The sequence below is a fragment of the Vulpes vulpes genome, chromosome 13 (genome assembly GCF_048418805.1).
Source record: "Vulpes vulpes isolate BD-2025 chromosome 13, VulVul3, whole genome shotgun sequence".
Classification (NCBI taxonomy): domain Eukaryota; kingdom Metazoa; phylum Chordata; class Mammalia; order Carnivora; family Canidae; genus Vulpes; species Vulpes vulpes.
In genome coordinates this window covers 68234180-68256058 of record NC_132792.1, presented here as the reverse complement: position 1 = coordinate 68256058, position 21879 = coordinate 68234180, and the positions used below count along the sequence as shown (strand labels likewise).

At 47.3% G+C, this 21879-nt stretch overlaps 1 protein-coding gene across 4 annotated transcripts in view; it reads left to right on the top strand.

Moving 5' to 3' along the window:
* Positions 1-14746: 14746 nt before the first annotated feature.
* Positions 14747-21879, top strand: part of CHD7 (chromodomain helicase DNA binding protein 7) — a 190834-nt gene continuing 183701 nt past the window's right edge. For 2 of the 4 annotated variants that reach the window (XM_072734679.1, XM_072734676.1), the window contains exon 1: positions 14747-15045. The gene's annotated coding sequence lies outside the window, so the exon portion shown is untranslated. Of the gene's footprint in view, positions 15046-15683; positions 15800-16215; positions 16299-21879 lie in introns of those variants that run through there. The other 2 variants (XM_072734677.1, XM_072734678.1) reach the window with 2 other exon arrangements.

Below are 21879 nucleotides of genomic sequence, written 5' to 3'. Positions count from 1 at the left end.
TTTAACACATTCAGCCCTCCACCCACCCAAGTTTCCAGTAAACTGTAGAGGTGTGATCCAATTCAAGTTGATTTTTTGGCAAGAATATTTCATAGGTGAAATGATGCTCTTCCATCAGGAATCTCATTCATTTACATAGCTTCATTCCTTTATTGTCAGCTAGCTGTGGATCGTTTCACTGGAATAATCTGCCATCATCTCAAAAATCAGCATGTCTAAAAACAAATGGATCTTCCCCTACACAAACGATCTCTCTTAACACCATGTCTGTTTCTGCAGTTTCTATGGTCCTTTTACATCACTCAGGCTCCAGGTCTTAGAGCCATCCTCCACTTTTCATCAGCTCCCATATTCAGTTATGAAGACCTGTCAGTTCTCTCTCAATAGAATGTGAACAGTTTTTCCTTTTGATTCTCACACCTATCGCCCTCCTACAGGCTTCAAAAATATTACAATACCTTTCCCCTTCTGGTCTCTTTTTCCTCAGTCCCACTCTAAACTGCCACTGGATTAACGACCTACACATCATATACTCCTTACTAAGTACTTCCCAGATACAAACCTTCAATGGTTACCCATTACTTTTGGAATAAAGTCTACGCTACTGAGAGTATTCCAGCACAGTCTGATCTCAACCTATATTCCCAGCCTCCCCTCACAGTTCATCTTGCTTAGCATTCAATGTTTTTCGATAGCCATGAAAACCAAGTGACTTGAAAACATGTAGACCACTGTCATATCTGACATCCTTTTTCATTGCTGAATATCAGAGAGTCAAATGAACAATTATCCAAGCACTGTAATCAGGCAAATCTTCTCTCTGAGGATAATTCTGGATGTGTCTCAAGGGATACCCTGTGGCCCCATGCTAGGGGACGAGGAAATTGCCTGTCACTCTGGCAAAACACTGCTTGCTAGCTTTCTCAGCTTTCCTAATAAGATGTTCACACTTCTACCTGTTGTCTGATCTTAAAGCATGTGACTGGCCATAGACCAGTAATGCAGAATGCCAGCCAGGCAAAATTTTCTAGGAGACATGATATTCATCCAGTATTCTAAGGAGTGTTTTAAGGTAGACCACTGAACATCTGCATCCTGGATGACCTTCAACCAAGGTGCCCCAATCATTACCCTGCCTTACACTGATCTGCTCAGGGCCATGACTCACTGTTTCCTAGATGAATTCTCATGCAATACTTTATTTTATTTATTCATGCAAGAGAGAGAGAGAGGCAGAGACATAGGCAGAGAGAGAAGCAAGCTCCCCGCTGGGAGCCTGATGTGGGACTCATCCTAAAACCCTGGGGTCACGAACTGAGCCAAAGGCAGACACTCAACCGCTGAGCCACCCAGACGTCCCTCTTACAATTTTTAAAAAAGATTTTATTTATTTATGTAAGAGAAAGAGAGAGCTTACGTGAGTAGAGGGAGGGCAGAGGGAGAAAGAGAGGGATAAGTAGACTCCCCGCTGAGCACAGAGCCCAACATGGGGCTCGATCCCAGGACCCTGAGATCATGACTTGAGCCTAAGTCAGATGCTTAATAGACTAAGCCACCCAGGCACCTCACTTTCTTACAAAATTTGACAGAAAGGACTGGTACTCAGAAAGCTGTTATGCCATCTTTCTTTACGTAGCAAAAACCATGTATTTATGGTTCTCCTTTTTTACTCTGGCCATCAGGAGGCTCAGATACAATTGCAAAGCTTAATAACTGGTTACTTCTTTTCATAAAAAATTTTATATTTTCCCCCTGCATCCTGATCTCAGTTTCTACTTATACTCAAACAATTTTGTGTTGTTTTTCATCTTATGAATGTCTTCAAATGCATTTTGGAAAAAGCCGGTGTATACATTATGTAAATAAATTATTGCTACATTCCTCCACCTAAGCAAAGATCAATTGATTTACCCCATAGACTCTAAGTTTGCTTATTGTGTGCCTTCTCTCTGGAATGCTGTCCCACCCTACTCTCCCACTACCCCTCCTTCTGCCCCAAACTGCCCATCCTACACATCTCGCTGGAAGGCCCACTCCTCTTCCATGACCCGAACTGACTGCCCCAGCCTAGAGCCAACCTACCTTCCTCTGAGAGACTTTCTGTTGTTTATACACTATTCATTTACTGCTTCCTTTACTCTGTCTTTTAATTTTATAAACATTTTTCTAAGTTTAAAGTAATATGTGCACACAGTCAAAAATTTAAACTGTACCAGGCAGGCCATGCAGGAAAAAGGTACTTTGTCATCCACGACTGCCTGAGAGGCAACCACGACCGTTTGTTCTTTGTGTTATCATTACAGACACATCTATGCATTTACAAACACACATATGAGGGGGCACCTGGATGGCTCTGTCGGTTAAGCAGCTGCCTTCAGCTCAGGTCAGGATCTTGGGGTCCTGGGATTGAGCCCCATGTGCTCTTGCTTGCTATCTCTTTCTGAAAAAGAAAGAAAGAAAGAAAGAAAGAAAGAAAGAAAGAAAGAAAGAAAGAAAGAAAGAAGAGAAAGAAAGAAAGAAAGAAAATCTTTGAAACACACACACAAATACATATATATTTACATATACATAAACATACATATATGTATATATGTGTGTGTGCACTTACAAATTCTTTGATCCTTTCCCCCAACAATGAACATAGCATATATTCTTCTGTGTCTAGACTTTTCCCCCCATATAATACCGTGGTTCAGAGATGATAGCATGTCAGCATAAAAATATATACCTATTCTTTTTTTTTAATATTTAATTTATTTATTCATAGAGACACACACAGAAAGAGGCAGAGACACAGGCAGAGGGAGAAGCAGGTTCCATGCAGGGAGCCTGACATGGGACTTGATCCCGGGACCCCAGGATCACGCTCTGGGCCAAAGGCAGGTGCTAAACCGCTGAGCCACCCAGGGATCCCCTATATACCTATTCTAATACCTATGTAGGTTTTATTGGAAATATAAACCATTAAAAAAAGATAAACCATAATTTGTTTGATTAGTTATACCATTATGGCCCATATCTCTGATTACATATGCTCTTTCTGAAGGCAATGGAGGGGATATGTCTACATTTAATATATTCTTTCACAAATCCTATAAGAAAACCTTAACAAATAACTGATTATCAATTTTTATCAGTAAATATTCACAAAGCAAGCAATTCTATTTTATAAAAATATTTAACTTGAAAGAGTCTTATAGCATTATCCAATCAAGCACATCTGTCTTTCAGTGAGATTTTCTGTGCTGCGGTACGCTTTTGCTATTATTTACAGCATGTTTTGGAAAGGTCTGACCTTGAGGCATAGTAAGTTTTAGCTCATGAAGAGAAGGGCTGGGTGTGCCTGGTCCTGTGGCGTGGCTTCCAGGGAAGACAGTGGGTTCAGCCAAGTTCCTGTATCTGGAGACAGGAGCAAGGAATCTATAGGACCAAGATAATCACTCCAACGAGAGAGCACAGCAGCACATGAGGAAGCCAGTCTCAGTTCTGCTCAGGGGGTGACGCCTTCACTGTGGAGTAGGCAAAGGGACAAGGGTGTTGGCCTGAACCAATTTCAGGGAAGGAGGAGTTACAAGATGCCAGGACTTAGGTTGAATGGGTCCTGGTCTTATAGAAGATGAAGGTGCACCCATGTTGACAGTAGTGTTATTCACAATAGCTACCAGGTGGAAACAGTTCCCATTTCTATTAACAGATGAATGGATAAAGAAAATGTGGCAATACTACAATGGAATATAATTCAGTCTTAAAAAGTAAGGAAATTGGGCCACAGGCTACAACATGGGTAAACTTTGAAAACATTGTGCTAAGTAAAATAAGCCAGATACAAAAGAACAAATATTATATGATTCCATTACGTGGGGTCCTAGATTTGGTAAATTGACAGAAAGTGGAGTAGAGAGTGCCAAGGTCTGGAGGATGGGCAGAAGGAGAGAGTTAATGTTTACTGGGTACAGAGTTTCCACTTGAGATGACAAAAATCCTAGAGATGGATAGTAGTGATAGTTGCGCAACATCGTGAATGAACTTAATGCCACTGACTTGGAGACTCAAAATTGGGTGGCTTAGCGGTTAGGTGTCTGCCTTCGGCTCAGGGCATGATCCTAGAGTCCTGGGATTGAGTCCCACATCAGGCTCCGTGCGTGGAGCCTGCTTCTCCTTCTGCCTGTGTCTCTGTCTCTCTGTGTGTCTCTCATGAATACAAAAATAAAATCTTTAAAAAAACTTGGCTATTTATTTATTTATTTATTTATTTATTTGAGAGAAGGAGGGGGAGGGCAGAGGGCGAGAGAGAATCTTCAGCAGGCTGCACACTGCATGTGGAGAAAGCGCCTATAGAAATACTTTTTAAACCAGTCTCGGGGCGCCTAGGTGGCTCAGTTGGTCAAGCATCTGACTCTTGGTTTCAGTGCAGGTCGTGATCTCAGGGTTGTGAGATCCTGCCCAGCGTGGGGGCTCCGAGTTCAGTGGGGTGTCTATTTTTCTTCCTGTCCTTCTGTCCTCCCCTCTGCTTGTATGCACACTTTCTCTAGAAAATAAATAGATCTTTAAAAAAATAAAAAGCATTTTTATATAGGATATGTTTACTCACAATTTTAAAAACCCCATGAAGCAAGGGAAACATGCAATGTGGAACGTAGTCTTGTTTCCCCAAATGCAGTCATTCTTGTGCCACTGCCTCAATCCATGCCATCTCTGAGTCCTCATGGAGTATCTGAATCTTCAGGAGTCAAGTCTGGTAATTATATATATATTTCCCCTCCCCCCCCGAGAGAGGTAATAAATGAACAGGCTCTTGGTGAAACCTGTGAAATTGTACTTAATCGACTTTAGACCCAGGTGACTTAGTAGTGACCCAAGGGCCATGGCTCGTGAGGGCCCCTCAACAGAACCGTGAGGACGGGAAGAGGAATGGGATGGTGCGCACCACTGTGCCTAGTTGACTTCTGTCTTGTGGCGTCCAAGAAGCTCTACCCCTGAACTGAAGTTATGGCAGCGTACACCACAGAGAAACTCCAGAGAGGAGCTTAGGAGATGGGTTAATGCAAATTCTTGCGAGCTATCTAAATGAAAAGCCCCAGTATAGCAGCTCAATCATATTATAAACACATTAGGAACATATTAAAAAGTAATTACCTTGGAGGAAGTTAACTATGTTAAAATACAAATTAAGATAAAATTAGGAATATTTCTCCTCTCAGATTTAAGTACACAGAATCTCTTTTAAAAATTAGTTTTGGGATCCCTGGGTGGCGCAGTGGTTTAGCGCCTGCCTTTGGCCCAGGGCGCGATCCTGGAGACCCGGGATGGAGTCCCGCGTCGGGCTCCCGGTGCATGGAGCCTGCTTCTCCCTCTGCCTGTGTCTCTGCCTCTCTCTCTCTGTGACTATCATAAATAAATAAAAATTAAAAAAAATAAAAATAAAAATAAAAATTAGTTTTGCCTTTCTGTATCCAGTTATCCCAGCACCTTAAATACAACACATTCCATGGGCATTTGTCGCTGGCCTTCTATGTGCCAGACAGTGTCCTAGGTGCTGGTACCAAGCCAACTGCTCACATATCCAAGTGCTGAACTAGATATGTGCATCCCTGTGACCATCACATTTCAAAGTGGAGCATCTAGGCAGAGAGTAGTTAGTGCTTCCACCCAGCAGAAGGGATTAGCCATCATTGGTTTCAATTATCAAGTCAGTCTAACCCAGAGCTGTAGTGTAAGGCAAGATGTTGTGACAGGGCACAGACTTGTCTGTCAAATGTGACTTTCCTTTCTTTAAAAAAGAGGAAAGTGAAAATAGTTGGATGTAAGGGAGTTCAGCTTCCAGTGGATCATGGGAAAGGCAAGTAGCCTTTTGACAGTTCTTAGATTAGTTTGGGAAAAAACACTGAGCAGGGGTTTAGGACACCTGGGGTTGGATCCCACCTTTATCTTTCACAGCAGGGCAATCTCTCAAGCCTCAGATTCTTCATCTGTAAAAGAGGGTTGAGGGTACTTGATCCACAAAACCCAAATCTTATATTCTTCGTACTGTGAATATTTTGACCGAGGAGGAAAGGGCCTGGAGCATCATGTGCTAGCAATAGTTATTGGCAAATACCTAAACCAGAGTTGAACGTAGGAGTATCATGAGATCTGACACATGAGATATGGAATTAGGTGACCTTAAATTATGACCTTTTCTCATTATACATATCAAAGTACATCTTTGAATTTGACATAGTCTAGCCTAGAACTGTCTAAGAACTTGCGGCGATGTTATATTCCACTGTCCGACATTGACACTACTGAGATCACCAGAACAAAAACAACACCCAAGAATTTGGCCTGGTTTACATGGGAATCCAACCAAATGGGCCAACGCGCCACCCAGGGTCTTAATGAAACAGAAGGAGGAAGAGACACACTTAGTTATTTTTGTTGTTGTTGAGAACATATCTATTTCCCAAAAAAAGGATTTGAGATAGCCAGAAATCTCTATCTATTTTATTATTTCATGTACAACTCGTGCCCTACGCGGTTTGGTGCCGCCTTTGGTCCAGGGTGTGATCCTGGAGACCCGGGATCGAGTCCCATGTCGGGCTCCCTGCGTGGAGCCTGCTTCTCCCTCTGCCTATATCTGTACCTTTCTCTGTCTCTCTCTGTGTCTCTCATGAATAAATAAATAAAATCTTTAAAAAAAAAACAAAACAAAACTCCTGCCCTACATTTAAACAAAGGGTCTTTAATGTGGCTACTTCATTGCTCCAGGTAACAATGCAAGCTGATGTGGTATGGCCCCAGGGGCCCTACTTTGGCTTTGCGGCCAGTGGCCCTTGGGGTCTCTATAGAAGACAACGACTCCCCAGAGCGTACCTGGCAATTCACCATTTGTACTCCTTATCTCTAGAGGTGAACATCACTTAAGAAAGTTGCATAACAATTTAGCACTGCTAATATCTCAGTTCAGGACTCAATGAAAAGTCCCTTTACTTTCTTTTTGTAGCTTCTTTCTTCCCTGTAGGTACTATTCCAAAGCCTGAACTCTCTCCTCATATCTCTTGACCATCCATGAACAATTCAATCTCAGTAAATGATTAGCAACTGAATTAATAAGAAAGAAGTTACCATAAATGAATTTGCTTAATTTTCTGTCATCTCTCCCTACCCCAACCTATAACTTTATTGTCGTTTTTACCCACCTTTCTTGGGTTCCAGAAAGATAAGCGTCTTTCCTGTCATCCACCTGGGGCTTGATGGCATCCTCCTTCTCACGAGCCTCACTCCCTGACGTGGTTGCCCATTTCCCCTCCTGCTCCTGCCTCCTACTCCATAGGAATGTTTATCACCCCACGGTTGGTATTGTTTTGTTTTGTTCATTTGTTTGTTTCTTCAAAAACCTACTAGCCTCTCTTTAACGTGAGGTCTCCTCTAGCTACTATCCCACCTCACTTCACTTTGTGACCACACCACTACTAACTGTCTGAAGTCTATACCAACTGCCTACAATTTCTCAGCTCCCATTAACTTTCTCACCCCTCTGCAATCTAGCTCTTGCCCTCAACACTTGAAGCTGAAAAGGTTAACAAAGACCAAATCCAGCGAACGCTTTTCATTCCTTTCCTACATGCTCTCTCTGTGACATATGACTTACTGCTCCTTTCCTTCTAGAAACTCTCCTCTCTTGAGGTCTTATTTTTCCTCTCAGATTGATCTTCATGATTTTTCTTCAGTGGCTTCTTTTTTGATGTCTCCCTTTATTATTTTTTTTCTATCTGTCTCCTGACATGTGCTTTACATGGATAAGTAACATTCCTCAGTGAATTATTCCTCGTGCGGTCATGCAATTTCCCACTTTCCTACTCCTGCCACATTGATTCTGGGCTTGACCATGTGACTTGCTTTGGCCAGTGAACATCAGGAAACATGAAGCCAGCAAAGGCTCGATAGGTGCTTGTATTTGGGGGCTTGCCTTCTTAGAACACTCCTCAGAGACTGCCATGTCATCTGGATGACTAAGATAAAGACCAAGTGGAGAGAGAGGGGGAGAGAGAGACAGAACAATCTACCTCAGGTTTTCCAACTGAGCCCAACTTCCAGACAATTCACCAGATGAATAATAAATTTTTGTTTTAAGCCACTACTTTTTGGGGTGGTTTGATACACAGTAATAAATAACGGAGAAAACATGGTGTTTTAAAGATTCCTGTTAGCCTGCTTTTGTCTCATGTTGCAGGTCTTCCCAAACAATGCTATCCATGCTAGTAGATTTAATTATGGTTCATACCTCATGATTCTTAGGCCTGCATTTCCAGACCAGATCATTCTTCCATGTTCTCATCTCTTACTTAGCAGGCATCTCCCCTTGAATAGTCTGCAGATTACCTTGAATCCCCCACACCAGAGCACTATGTTCTACAAACTGCTCCTGCTCATTATTCTTTATCTTAGTTAATGATGCAACTCGTTACCAGTCACTCAAGGAGGAAACTTAGTAGTGGATCTTCACCCTTACTTTTCATGAACTTATCAATAATCAGGCGCTCACCAAATCTTATCAAAGATGTCGCCTAAGGGGATCCCTGGGTGGCTCAGTGGTTTAGTGCCTGCCTTTGGCCCAAGGCATGATCCTGGGACCAGGATCGAGTCCTGCGTTGGGCTCGGCATGGAGCCTGGTTCTCCCTCCTCCTGTGTCTCTGCCTCTCGCTCTTTCTCTGTGACTATCATAAATAAATAAATAAATCTTAAAAAAAAAGATGTCGCCTAAGTAGCTCTTACATTTATTCCTTTATCTCCATCACCTTGCATGCTGCCTTGGTCAAGGGCTTTGTCATATTGTGCTTTGACCATCAACGATGTCTCTTCATTGTCTCCTTGCTCTGAGGAGTGGCTCACCCAGCCAACACATCCATGTTTGTCCTGATCATTTTTCCTACTCACAATCCTTTAGTGGCTCCTCACCACTTTTGGAATAAAGATTTCTGAATAGGCTACAAAACCCTCCCAACCTGGCTCTACCTATATTTCCAACCTCATTTCCTGTCCTCTCCCTGTTTATGCTGTGCTTGAGCCAAATTACTTGCAGTGCTGACACTAGCCATCTGCCCAGTAGATGCCCCGGACAGTTTTCCTGCCTGGTGTACCTACCAAGCCCTGCCATCTGCAGAGTCCTTGAAGACTCAGTTTAAATGTCACATCCTCTGTAAAGCTTTCCCTGGCTATCTGCACAGAAGCGAAATTAGTCGTCTTTTCTTCTGGGCTACCACTATACTCAGTAATACCACTATTGGATGCATTTGAATTGCAATGACATGCTTAAATGTGTGTCATGCCTGATAGATTCAGAGAACTAACTCCTCTAGGGCAGGGGTTTACTTTTTTTTTCTGTTTTTGCAGAAAACACTTGCATGGCAAGTGCTTAATCACTGTTGAATAAAACACTATATTTTCCCACTTTAAATGTAAAGCAAAAGAATCTAATTATAATTGGCTAAGTTAGGCAATATGGATTTCCATTTGGTAGTCTAGAAATGGAGACAATGAACGACCTAGGTATGGCCCTGTATTACTCAGGGTAAGTTCAGTGGCAACAAGTCACCCAATACTGACTGGAGCCGGTAACTGAGAGGTAAGGAGGAGAAGTGACTCTTTCCAGATTGGCGGCAGGGCCACTGCCTTCACACTCTCCATCTAGTGCTCCTTCCAGAAAGAGCACTGCCTTCCTCCACCACAGGGAGGAGTGGTTCTTCAGTTCTGCTATGTCTTTCCTATGGGATGACAGCCCATGTGACAAGCATTTAGTAACTTCTCTGAATCTGAAGGGTACAAAGAAGTTGGTAATTGTTTCTAGATCTTCCCTGTTCTTGTCTTATGGGGGCCACCTCGCTTTTCTCCCGCTTCAGGTCTAGTTTCCTACATTCAGCACCTATCACAGAGATCTTTCTAAGTACAGGTCTGACTTGTTACTCTCTTGCTGAACTCATCAGTGATGCCAAAACCTTTGAGGGTGATGCCTAGACCTCTCCTTGGCCCTATCTACCTCTCTGCTACCTCCTTACCCCCACCATTTATATAAGTATGTCAGCATTTTCTGAGCACCTTCTATATGGAGGGCTCTATGCCAACTAGGGATGCTAAAAGACAAAGCATGGTTCTTGTCCCCAACCAGCCCATGACCTAATGACAAAGTAGGGAAGCAATAAATTATAATCTAATGAAAACCAGTATTGATGCAGGCAGGCACTTTTGGGAGAACAAAAAGACAGCCAACCCATCCCAAGGGTATCTGAGAAGCCTGAAGATGGAGAATGGCTCACCCTCCATGTTCCACTCAGTATGGAATTACTGGCAGCGACAAGTGCTCACGGGGCTTCAAAACCACTGGACCACTTTGTTGTCTGTCAGTAATGGCTCCCACCCTCCTTGTTCCGATAAACACCTGTGCTTACTCTAGCCCCAGCTTGAGCCTCCTGCCTTCTAGGAAACCTGCTCTGCTGTCTCGGGTAGCAAAAATCACTCCTTTCTTTAAGTTGCTGTAAACCATGGACTCCTTGAGGACGGGGAGCTAGCCACGTCCTCCTCGGCTAATAGTCTGGCACATGCTAGGTACTCAATAAATGTTTCCTGAAAGAAAGTAGGGATTCAATACGATGTTTGCTAAACATGGTGTCTTTGGGAGCCAACAGTGGTCTAACTGTAGCCCTAGTGGCTTTCTTTTTACCTCATATCTTGACCTTAACAACCTTGGCAGTGCCTAGTTAAAGCTCGTTGCAAGTAGTTCCATTATGAGCAGAGCACTGAGGGTGAGGTTACATTCTCAACTGGATTCTTTCCCTTATGAAAAAAATTACAGAGGAGCATTAATACTGTTATTCCAGTGATGAAAGAAATGCTTTTTAGACTTTTCTTTTTGGTGTTTCCTTCAGCATTTGTAACCCTTCAGATATCTGTACCTTAATTTTTTCCTCTATAATTTCAATGGTAGTAAATCTTCATCATTTAAAGGCAATATATATATATATTAAATTATTTTATTTATTTATTCACGAGAGACACATGAGAGAGGCAGAGACATAGGCAGAGGGAGAAGCAGGCTCCTTCCAAGGAGCCTGATATTGGACTTGATCCTAAGACTCTGGGGTCACGATCTGAGCTGAAAGCAGACCCTCAACCACTGAGCCACCCAAGTGCCCCTAAAGCCAAGATACATTGTTGGAGCTTGCCAAAATCATTTGGATGCAAATTTGATAAATGATGAAGTAGAATAATGCAGTTTTAGTGGAGAAAAAGAGATGTGGTTCTAAAGAGAGTTGTTCCCTATAACTTGCAAATTGGTTCCAAACACATTTACAAAAGATGAGTTCCAAAAACACATAGAAGTACTTTCAACAGGAATTAGTGTAATATCTGTAATTTTTTAAAGTTCACAATATTTGGAAGAACAGATAGGGCTCTCATTTTAAATAGGAGGTGTTCCTAAAGTTTGGGTAATTTTTAGTTTTTTGTTTGTTTGTAAGTAGGCTCTCCATTCAAACGTGGGGCTTGAACTCATGATCCAGAGAGCAATAGCAAGTATGCTCAGGGTGCATACAACTCTTGATCTCTGGATTTTGAGTTGGAGTCCCACACTGGGTATAGAGATTATTTAAAAACAGAAACAAAAGCAAAATCTTTCAAAACAAACAAAAAACAAAATTCTTTCAGAAAAAAAAAAAAAAGAAAGAAAGAAAAAGAAAAGAGTAGTATGCTTTATGGACTGAGCCAGCCAGGTACCTCTCAGTTACTTGGGGTGGGCAAATTATCTTCCTCTTTCCTCCTCCCCCTGCCCTCACGCAGTACTATACATTGATACATTATAGCTATGTTCCCAGAGACAACTATTTGCCTCAACATTGATGTAGCTGAATTATAGGTCACTTAGTAATAGTTTGAGTTCTTGGAAGACTTTTCATTCATTTCAGGGGGCTGAGAAAACCTTTTGGCCGCAGGTTAAGTTGTCTTTGGTATTTTTCTCAACTGCTCTCTGCCGGCACCCACTCCATACCCTCCTGTCCATCTTCCAGGTCCTTAGTACCTCTCCAATGCCTTCTGGCTGTAAGGAACACAGGCCTGCCCAAGGGGCTCAGGCTCCCAAACCACTGTTTTCTCTAACCACTGAATCAAAACTACCAATCCGTTAGATTGTAAACTCCAAGAAGGCAGGGATTTTGGTTTGTTTTGTTCACGACTTCATCTCCAGTGCCTAGAACGATGCCTGGAACCTCTTAGGCACTCTGTGTTGAATGAATAAATAAATCTCTAAATTTGTTAGTTTCAGCAAGGTTTTGGGAGGAAAATGACCCATTGACCTAATTTACAATCATCTGTGAATGAGCAGGAGTCCCTTATCTCTCCTTAAGGTATTTGCATACTTAAAGGGAAAGCTTGTGAATTCAAATACTTCTCATTGGGAGAAGTTCAATAGTGCAGTAAAGGGAGAGAAAACAGTTGAAGGTAAAAGGTAGTGGGGATGGGGGTGGGAGTAAAGACTTTAGTAGGCCAGAGCTGCCTAGAGTTTCCCCCTGAGGCTCCCTGCTTTTCAAGCCTCCTCAAACTCCGCACTAGTGCAACTTCTAAAAGCTTAGAGTCTTCTCCATCACGGCTGTCAGGACAGGGGTTGGGTTAATAAGGAGGGAGAATAAATCAGGGAGGGGCAGTATGACTGTTTTGTTTCCACTTTGAGCTTTGGCTGCACTACTTCACCATTTCTCCTATTTCAAGAAGTGTCCTACCTTTCTAGTTAAATGACAAGGGCACAGGGAGATCTCCTCATAGTCACTTAATACTATTTGTTCCTTAAAGGTTAACTGATATACTTTCCTTAGATGCAGATGTCTTTTTATTTTTTTTACTTTTTGGCTTATAATCAGCTTTGAAACGTAGTTACATCTGACAGAGAGCTGGGTATACTGTCAAAGATAAGAAATAGTTCCTTTTATGTTACTTTTAGGTCCTCTGATATAGCAAGGTCCTAGTGGTTTCTTTGTAGACACTGTATCCTGTCTTTAACCTCTCTCTCTCCCACACACATACACTAAAGCGCCCCCCACATGCTTTCATTAAGAGATATAAACTTAATGGAAATGTAAATCTAACCTCAGAATTCTGATTCTTGGTTTATGATATGGGGCTATAAAACAGGGAGAAGTCGATTTTAGTGTGTGCCAATTTTTTAAAGTCAGAATTTTCTGTGCGGTCCATCTTCTTTATGCTGTGTATCTGGGAATCCCTTGGGTGAAGCATTTACCTCTTTTCATACACCACTCAAGTGACAAAAGAAAGCCAAAAGCAATGCATTCTGATAAATGACAGTATAATGCCACACATCTTTAGAAGAGTATTACTAATATCAGAAAAAATAAATGTTTTAGTGGTTCAGTCTAATCAACATCACTGAACAGTTCTAGTTGTTATGTGGCAAAACGGTTCTGATGAATCTTTTGTTCCAATAGGAATATTGTGATCACTCTTGGCACTACGGGGTGGCGAGGAGAAAGTATATTTTGCGTCGTTTTGCAATTTTCTCAAGTTCATTTTGAAGTCTGGCAAGTCGCTTTACTCTGTGCCTATCTTGGGCTGATGCAAGCTCCTTCCTTGACTCAACAATCAATGCAGCATCTAACCTGATGCCATCACCTTAAAGCGCACAGTTGGTTGCTGACAGTTTAAAAGAACCGTAATTGCTCGGTAAGTTGCACACAGGAAGTGCTTGGTCAATGTTTGTAGGTCTCTCCTCTCCTGGAAGGAAAATCAGTAAAGGAAAGATTCCTCCCGGTTTCCTGTTCCTCTCGCACCGGGAGGAGAACCCGAAGAGGAGGTGTGGACGCGAAAGGTCAGGAGATGCCCTGAAGGTGCCGTTCGTGCCCAAGAGCGATCAAAGCCTTCCAGCCCCGACACGTCCGACGACGGGCGCACGACCTGCTTCTTTGTTTCCCAACGACTGCGCTCGCTGCCCCCGTTTCTGGCTCGGCCGCACATTCAGCGGGATCCCCGCCATCCGGGTCCAACTTCCCGGTCCGGCGGAGCACCCGGCTGTCCCGTCGGCGACGAGGTGGGAGAAGCGACGCCGGGAGGCGGGACGAGCCCGGGGCACGCGGCAGGCGTCCGCCCTGGGCCATCTCGGCGGCGAGAAGGAGTCCGCGTCGGCTCGGTCCCGGGGGGGGGGGGGGGGGGGCGCCCACAGCCGTCGGGCCGCCGCCGTCCCGGGCCCCGCCGCCCGCTCCCCGCGCCGCTTCCTGCCCCGGGGCGGCGCACCCGGCTCCGGGAAGGTGCCGCCGGCAAACGTGGCACGTCGGCGGCCCGCGCCCGGGCGCTCGGAGGGGCCCCGCCGGGGAGGCTGCGCGGCGGCCGCGCTCCGGCCCGCGGGGAGCACCGCCCGCAGCGCCGGCGGCCGCCCGGGGACGGGAAGTGGCGCCCGGCCCGCCCTCCGCGGCCCGCGGCCCCGCAGCCCCGCGCCGCCCCTTTCCTCCCGGCCTCTCCCCGGCCTCCGCCACCCCGGCCGAATTCTTGCATAAATTATGCCAGGCGCGCCTGACGTCAGGTGGCGGCGCGCGGGCGCGGGCGCGGGCGCGGGCGGGGGCGCGGGCGCGGGCGCGGCGCAGAGGGAGCCGGCGGCGGGCGCGCGCGGCCCCGCGGCCTCGGGCACGCGCGGCGTGCCGGGCGCGCGCAGGCGCTGGCGTGCTGGGGCCGCGGCGGCGGCGGCGGCGGCGGCGGCGGCGGCGGCAGCGGCGGTGGCGGCGGCGGCGGCGGCGGCGGCGGCGGCGCGGGGGCTGAGCCGTGGTAGTGCGGACGCGCTCGTGCTCGGGAACTATCGGATTAAACTTGAATCGAGTGAAATTACACAAAGGAGCGCCGCTGAGGAGGCGGCCCGGGCACCCGGAGACCCCGAAACTCGCCAGAGCCCGTCCGCCCCGGCCAACTCCGCGCCCGCGGATGAGCCCCCGGCCGCGGCCGCCGAGCCGACTCCGGAGCCCGCCCTGCCGTGTGGCCCCCCCGGCGCGGGGCAGCGGAGCAGCCCGCCCGACCGAGCCGGTGAGCGCGAGAGTTCTCCGGGCGCCTCCGGGAGGGGCGGCGGCAGGAAATCGCTCCGGGCCGGGGCCGGGGCCGGGGCCGGGGCCGGGGCCGCGGCCGCGCGAGGAGTTGGGAGCGAGGACTCGGGCGTGTGCGGGGCGCGGGCGCGGGGCCGGGCCGGGCCGGGCCGGGGGCAGGAGCGCAGCGCCCCCCGGGCCGTGCCGCCCCCGCCCCCGCCCCCGCCCCCGCCGCCCGCGGCCCCGAACCCGCGCCCCGAGCGCCGCCCGCGCCCCAACTTTTGCCCGCGTCCGCGGGGCCGGCGGCGGCGGCGGCGGCGGGGGCGCGCGGCCCGGCCGAGGGTCACTTCCTCGCCTGCAAACGGCTTTTTGTTGTGCTCCCGGCGTGGGGGCCGGGGCGCGAGGGCGCGTGTGTGCGCGGGGAGCGGGGCGCGTCGCCTCCCGCCGGCGCCGAGCACGAGTTGCCGGCTGCGCTCGGGAGGAGGAGGAAGGAGGAAAAGTTGGGCTCCAACTCCGGCGCGAGTGGGCGGCGGGCGGCGGCGGCGGCGCGGGGCGGCGGAGCGGCGGCGGCTCGGGGACGGCTGGGGACGGCTGGGGACGGCTCGGGGACGGCGGCGACCCCCGCCCCGCCCGCCCCCGCCGCCCCCGCCCCCGCCCCCCGCTCCGGACCGACCACGCCGCGCTCGCCGGGAGCCGCGGCCGCACCGGCGCGAACAAAGTGCGTCGCTCCCGGCGCGGCGCGGGCGGCCGCGGGCGAGGTGGGTCGCGGCGGGGCAAGTGCGCGGGGGCCGCCGCGTGGGGCGGGGGCGGGGGCGGGGGCGGCGCGAGCACGCGGCGCGGGGGGCGGCCGGACCCCGACCCGCGCCGGCCGCCCGGGGACTTGCGAGCCCGGGGCCGGGGGCTCCTCTCGGGGCTCTCGGGGCTCCGCGGCGGCTCCCGGGTGCGCGAGGAGGAGAAGAAAGGGAGCGGGGCCGGGCGGGCGGCGGGCGGGCGGCGCGCGAGGACGGACCCCACCTTGCCGGTGGCCGGGCCGGCGGCGGCTGCATAATAGCGACTTTCCCCCCGAGGCCGCCCGGCTCCCCGCCCCCGGGCCCGCCGGGGGGTCGGCGCCGGGGGGGTCGCCCGGCGGCCCCCGGGGCCCGGTGCGCTGTGGCCCCGCGCGGACCCGCGGCCCGGAGCGCGAGCGGCCGAGGCGGCTGGAGGCCAGGCGGTCAGCGGGAGAGGAAGGAGGGCGGCGGGGGACGCCTTGTTTGTCTGGTTCGCACCGGGACTGGGCTCGCCGGGGCGCGGGGCGCGGGGCGCGGGGCGCGGGGGCTGCGGTGCGGGGCGGCCGGGTCCGCGCGGGGCGAGCGCCGCCGGGGGGGGGCGGGGCGGGGAGGGCGGCGGACCCCGGGCGGCGGGGGGGGGGGGGGGGTCGGGAGCTCCGGGAAGGAGCCGGCCCAGCAGCCATCATTACCGAGCCGCCTTCCCCGGATGGCCCTGCCGCGAGGAGCCCCGCGCCGTGCGAGCGCGCCCCGGCCCGGCCGCTTTGTGAGCGCCCCCGGGAGCGGGCGGCGCGGGGAGCCCCGCGGGGGTCGGACGGTCCGCCCGGGGCCGCTCGGGGACACTGTTCTCGCCTCGGGCTGAAACTAGTTTTCCCCCCTCTTCCGAACAGACAATGGACAAAAGAAAAGTAGCGACCCACATGGAGAGTTTCCTTGTGAATCGCTACAATTAGACACAGTGTCCAGCCCGCTCCCGAGTGCACTTCTTAGCCTCCCGTGCTGTGTCGTCCGGAGACGGATTTAAATAAGTTCCCTTGAAATGTGTCCGTGCTCTGGGCTCCATTTCTGGGGCATGTTGACGGTTTTGATGGGAAGGATCTACGGGGAGGCCCCGATTTTCATTTTCTAGAAACATTGACTGAAGCCGTCTTCGCGGTGGGCAGGACCCCTCCAGGGGGCTGAGTGTCCCCCCACCCCCGGCCTCTCCAGCACCGAGGAGGGGGCACCCGCTGCGCGTGACGATCGAATAGGGGGGAATAGGGGGGAATAGTTCTCTTTATGTCCTCACGGATCCATTCTGACGATGACAAACAGAGCCCGGTGACTCCGACCTTAGCAGCGCGGGGACCCAATCCATCCTAGTTGTGATTCTGTTCAGGGCGTAGCAGCGTGTGAGTACGAGGTGCTGCTTATTTCAGAAATAACTTGAGCAGCGATTTTACGAAGTTGAACCCGTCTCCCAGCCCCCAGAGCACATCTGTCGCGGAGTGTTTTTGTCTCGCTGTTGCACAACAGAAGCCCTCCAGTCTTTACCCTAAAATGGCAGCTTTCATTTGACTGGGGCCCATTCATTGACGATGATAATAAAGAGGCTGAAAGCTAGATGCTTGGGGCACGGAGCAGTCCCCGGTGTGCCCTTCTAGGGGATCATAACCAGGAGACATCTTACGCCTTCCAGATTTGCTCACGAAAAGTTTATTTTCGCCGGAAAAAAAAAAAAAAATCTGTACTGTAGAAAAAAGTTACAGAGTAAACAGAATTTGGAAATGGAAACGGATAGGGACTTGCAGTCGGTTTTGGGAACCAAATTTTCTTATTTTGCCACACAGTGGGAGTATGGCATTCTCCCCTTTTTGATGACCTGATAAGAGGAAGATTATGGATTTTTGTGAGGCTTGTAACAGGTGAATTTCCTCACCATGACTTGACACTTAAGAATTTATTTCCCAGCACTATGTATTTTATGATTTATATCCTCTTGATACGTTCTTTTCTTTTTTCTTTTTTTTTTTTTTTCTGCCTTCTGTGCAAGCCAGTAAATTGAAGCCTGAGGAATTCTATTCTAGGTTTCTAAAGATTCAAATGCATTTTTAGGTAAGAAATACAGACCAGTATGGGAATTCCAAACTCTGGTTTTCTTGGTTTAATCAATAGGTGTATTTTTAAGCTAATTTTAAAAATTACTTCCTTTTCTGTTTCTTGACATGGAAGTCAGGATAGAGAAGTGACACAGGTTGTGTATGCATGACAGCGATGGTTTAACAGCTCAAACACTATTTTCCTCTTTTGAGGAAAAAATGATGCCTTTCCCCCCAAGCTTAAAATTTAGAAGTCAAGTTTAAAATGCATCTAGTAACTTAGTTTTAAAATAGAACTTTCATAGATTCACCTGTACTTGGTTTAGTTTTTAATCAGGGGGACTTACAAGACTATTTCCCAAACTTTTTTTTTTCACGAGAGTCTTTTATTGAGTTAAAATGAATACCATGAGGAGTACCTTTATAGTAACGGATCAGAGAAATGTTACAACTTTTTTTTTCCTCATACAAATACAGCCGAGAATGTAATATTTATAGTATGGTCTTTAAGCAATTAGGTCAAAGGAAGAAGAGGAGTGGGTTTTTTTTTTTTTTTTTTTTTTTTTTAATCTGTGAAAGAATACAGTCTGAGTGGTTCAATGTATGAGCTGTGTGACCCTTAAGAGCAACCCAAGTGCCAAGTTTAGAGTAGTCATTTCATACCTCGGCTTACATTTTATTACCCGTGCTTACGAAAGTTGGCTTGCTGTAAGTTACCATCCATTTATTTACTCTTTGTTTCAGTAATCAATCACTGGTAAGCCTTTCAGTGTATAAATGACAAATAAGAGGCAGTGCTTTCCCTCAGAGAGTTTCCTGTCGAGTAGGAGAGTTCTTTAAGTAACCAAATACCCACATTTAACTTTTGAGATTAACTTTGGAGGCAGTAGTTATCTTTCATCCTTTATTACCCGTATATGGCCTTTCAGATTTGATAGCACACAACATGACTGACCGTCTTATAAACATCTATAAATATGGCATTGCAAGAATAAAAATGCTTAGTCAGTGCTGAGTAAAGTGACTACAAAAAAAAGAAAAAAAAAAAAGACCCTTAATTTCCACTTTGTAAGAAAGTGATTTACTTTCAGTATTCAGAAGGTTTCTAGATGTAAACTAGATGGATGATGTTGAGATGATGTCAGGAACACGTTGGCCCCGTGTGACTCTTTCATTGTCTTGTCCATTCGTATGGACGTGTTTGTGTATCTTTTAAAAAAGCTATTTTCTTTTTATGTCATTAGAAATTCGGAGTTTAGTGCCGTATCTTATCAGGTTTCTAAAGCCATTATAGCTTTACTGGGGCGATACAATTTTCCTTTTTTTCCCCCTAGAAAACTTTATTGTTTTGTATTACTTCTTAAAAAAAAAATCCTTTGATATTCAACGATGACAGATGATGTTAAAGTACAAGAGAAATTGGGAGTAAATGGTCACTTAATTTTCCTACAAAAAATAGATGTCATGTTGCATTTCAGATTGGTTTGCAATTAATGGCAGAAGTCCATAGATGATTATGGCGGTAGTCGGGAGCTGGGAAGGTAATTAAAAACTCTACTACTAGTGCTCTTTCATATTTTCCTTTCATCAATAAAATTCTTAAATGAGACCACACCTTTGTGGTGAAAATGATAAACAGAAGTAGGAAATCATCATGATACTGTCAAATAGAAATTTGTCTTATAGTCAGTAGTGAATCTTTATGGATACTTAAGAGTGAGAGAACCTTAGAGAGCTGGTCTAACTTTCTCATTTTACAGATTAAGAAACTAAAGCCCAGAGAGATTAATTAGATGAGCTGCCTCTGGCTGGTCACCCTGTTAGCGCTGAGCTGTCTTGGCCGTGGCTGTTTTCAGGGTGCCTAGCTTGGTGCCTGTGTAGGGGAGGTACTGGGTTTTTTGTTGTTGCTTCTGTTGTTGGATGACTGAGCTGCCTCTGGAAGAGTCTAGCTTTCCCCCTTAGGTTCTGATCAAAAGTACCTTTGGTTTAAGAATTTAACATCGCTCTTAAAGGGGTTTTTGTGCCAATAATAATTTATTTGTCTCTACTGTGTGATGGTTTGGAGGTTTTTTGTTTTTTGTAAAACTATGATTATCCATCTAGAAAAATGCAGAGATAATTATTCCAAGATTTGATTACTGTTTTCATTTTAGAAGCTTGTATTCATTACCGTAACTAGATTTCTGTACCTTTTAACTAACGTTAGGTGACTGAAAACATGATTGTTTTGTCAGCGGGGTGTTTTTAGAGGGTTCTGTTAAAAAAAAAAAAAAGTAGAATGGGAATACAGAAGCATAGCTTGTCACTCAAAGGCTGATTGGTACTTGGGCTTGTTTGTTTCTGCCAGTGTGGTATTGGTGACACTCTCTTTAGTGGCCCTTTTAACCGCCACAGTGCTGTACGGGTCAGGCTTGGCTCTAGGGGCAAATGACTCGACTACGATCAGCTCTCCTGGTTTATCTCTTTTCTTGTTCATCAGTTCACCTATTCATTGGGTACCTGTCACCTGAAAGGTGCCGTGTTGGGAATGCTGTGGTGCCACGAGACACCTGGGTGGGTCTAAGACGTGGTAGAGCCAGACAAAACGTAAATAAAGCAACTGCACTGTCCTGGGTGCTATGTGGTGCGTATTTGGAGGAGTGAGAGTGACTTTTGGGGGTTCATCTAGCTGTCTGGGCTATCACCCCTTAGGAAGTGTCTTTAGCACTGCCATCTAAATGGTGTTACAAGAGGAGGGTAGCATTAGCCAAGCTAGAGGGAGGTCGTGTGTTTGAGGTCTACAGAGAGGAGCTAGATGAGACTCAGGAGACAGGCAGAGGCCAGCTTGGGTGGGGCCCATGGAATATTGGAATTGGGGATTTACAAAGAAGTTGCAGGGCCACTGATGAGTGTTTCACAGCGTTTGACATGAACAGACTTATTTTCTGAGGAAGATTGAGTTGGTGGGTGGGGCAGAAGAGGTGGAATGGGTTAGGGACGGCATCCAGCTCCTCTTGTGGTCCATGTGCTGTTGTTGTGGTCCATGTGAAGGGGAAACAGTAATGGTCTGGACCAAGTAGTGGCTGTGGGAATGGGGTAATGTGGACCCGGCTGAGAAATCTTAGGAGGCTCAATGAATAGGACTCAATAGATTTGCTCAGGGAGATGGTATCCGGGAATGTAGGTTTCTGGCATACACGCTGCGTGCCTCGCTGACTGGCTGGCGATGCTGTTCCCTGAGGCAGGGAGCACCTGTTGAGGACCTGGTTCGAGGAGGGTACCTATCAGTTCTTACAGCGTACGACTGAGGGAGTAGCTCAGCTTTCTTTCCGTTGCTAGTGGTGTTCCAAAATTTTCCAAAATGACTTGCTAGCTTCCCCAAAAAGATGGTGAATAGTGAGTCCACCGAGGAGTGCTGGTGAGCGTCGATCAAATGGGGGGGGGGGGGGGGGAACCTTTGCTATTTACCAAATATATGGCACTTTGTGACTTACCTGAGATTATGTAGCACTTTGTAGGAGTTTGCTCCTCATACGCTGAGAATAGAGTCCTATGGTGGTTGGACTTTGCCACATTTTGTTCTTCTGTGTTTCCACATTGTGGGTGGTGGCTTTCTGTTGCTAGTTAGGTATTGACACAAGGTGCTTGGGTTTCCAGCAGATAGCCCGTGGGTCCCACTGTGCTCAGTGAAGGGTGTTAGTTGTATTTTAGGAGCTGGTTGCAGTTCTACATGGGTATGGTAGAAATGAATGCAATGCTTAAATAATTGTGGAGAAAATACCATCCTAGGTCAGAATATTTACTTATTTTTCAGTGGAGGATGTATAACTTTGTGGTGTAAATTATCTTAAAAGCCATTTTGTTCAATTATTATAGAAAGTGGACTATATACTGCATGGTTGGTAGCAAGTAAGAGATGCTAACTGATAAATTGAGAAAAGCTTCTAATAAGGTAAATTATGAAAATCCTGAACATTTATCTTGAAACAGTTTTTGAGGGAAATGTCTGTATTTTTG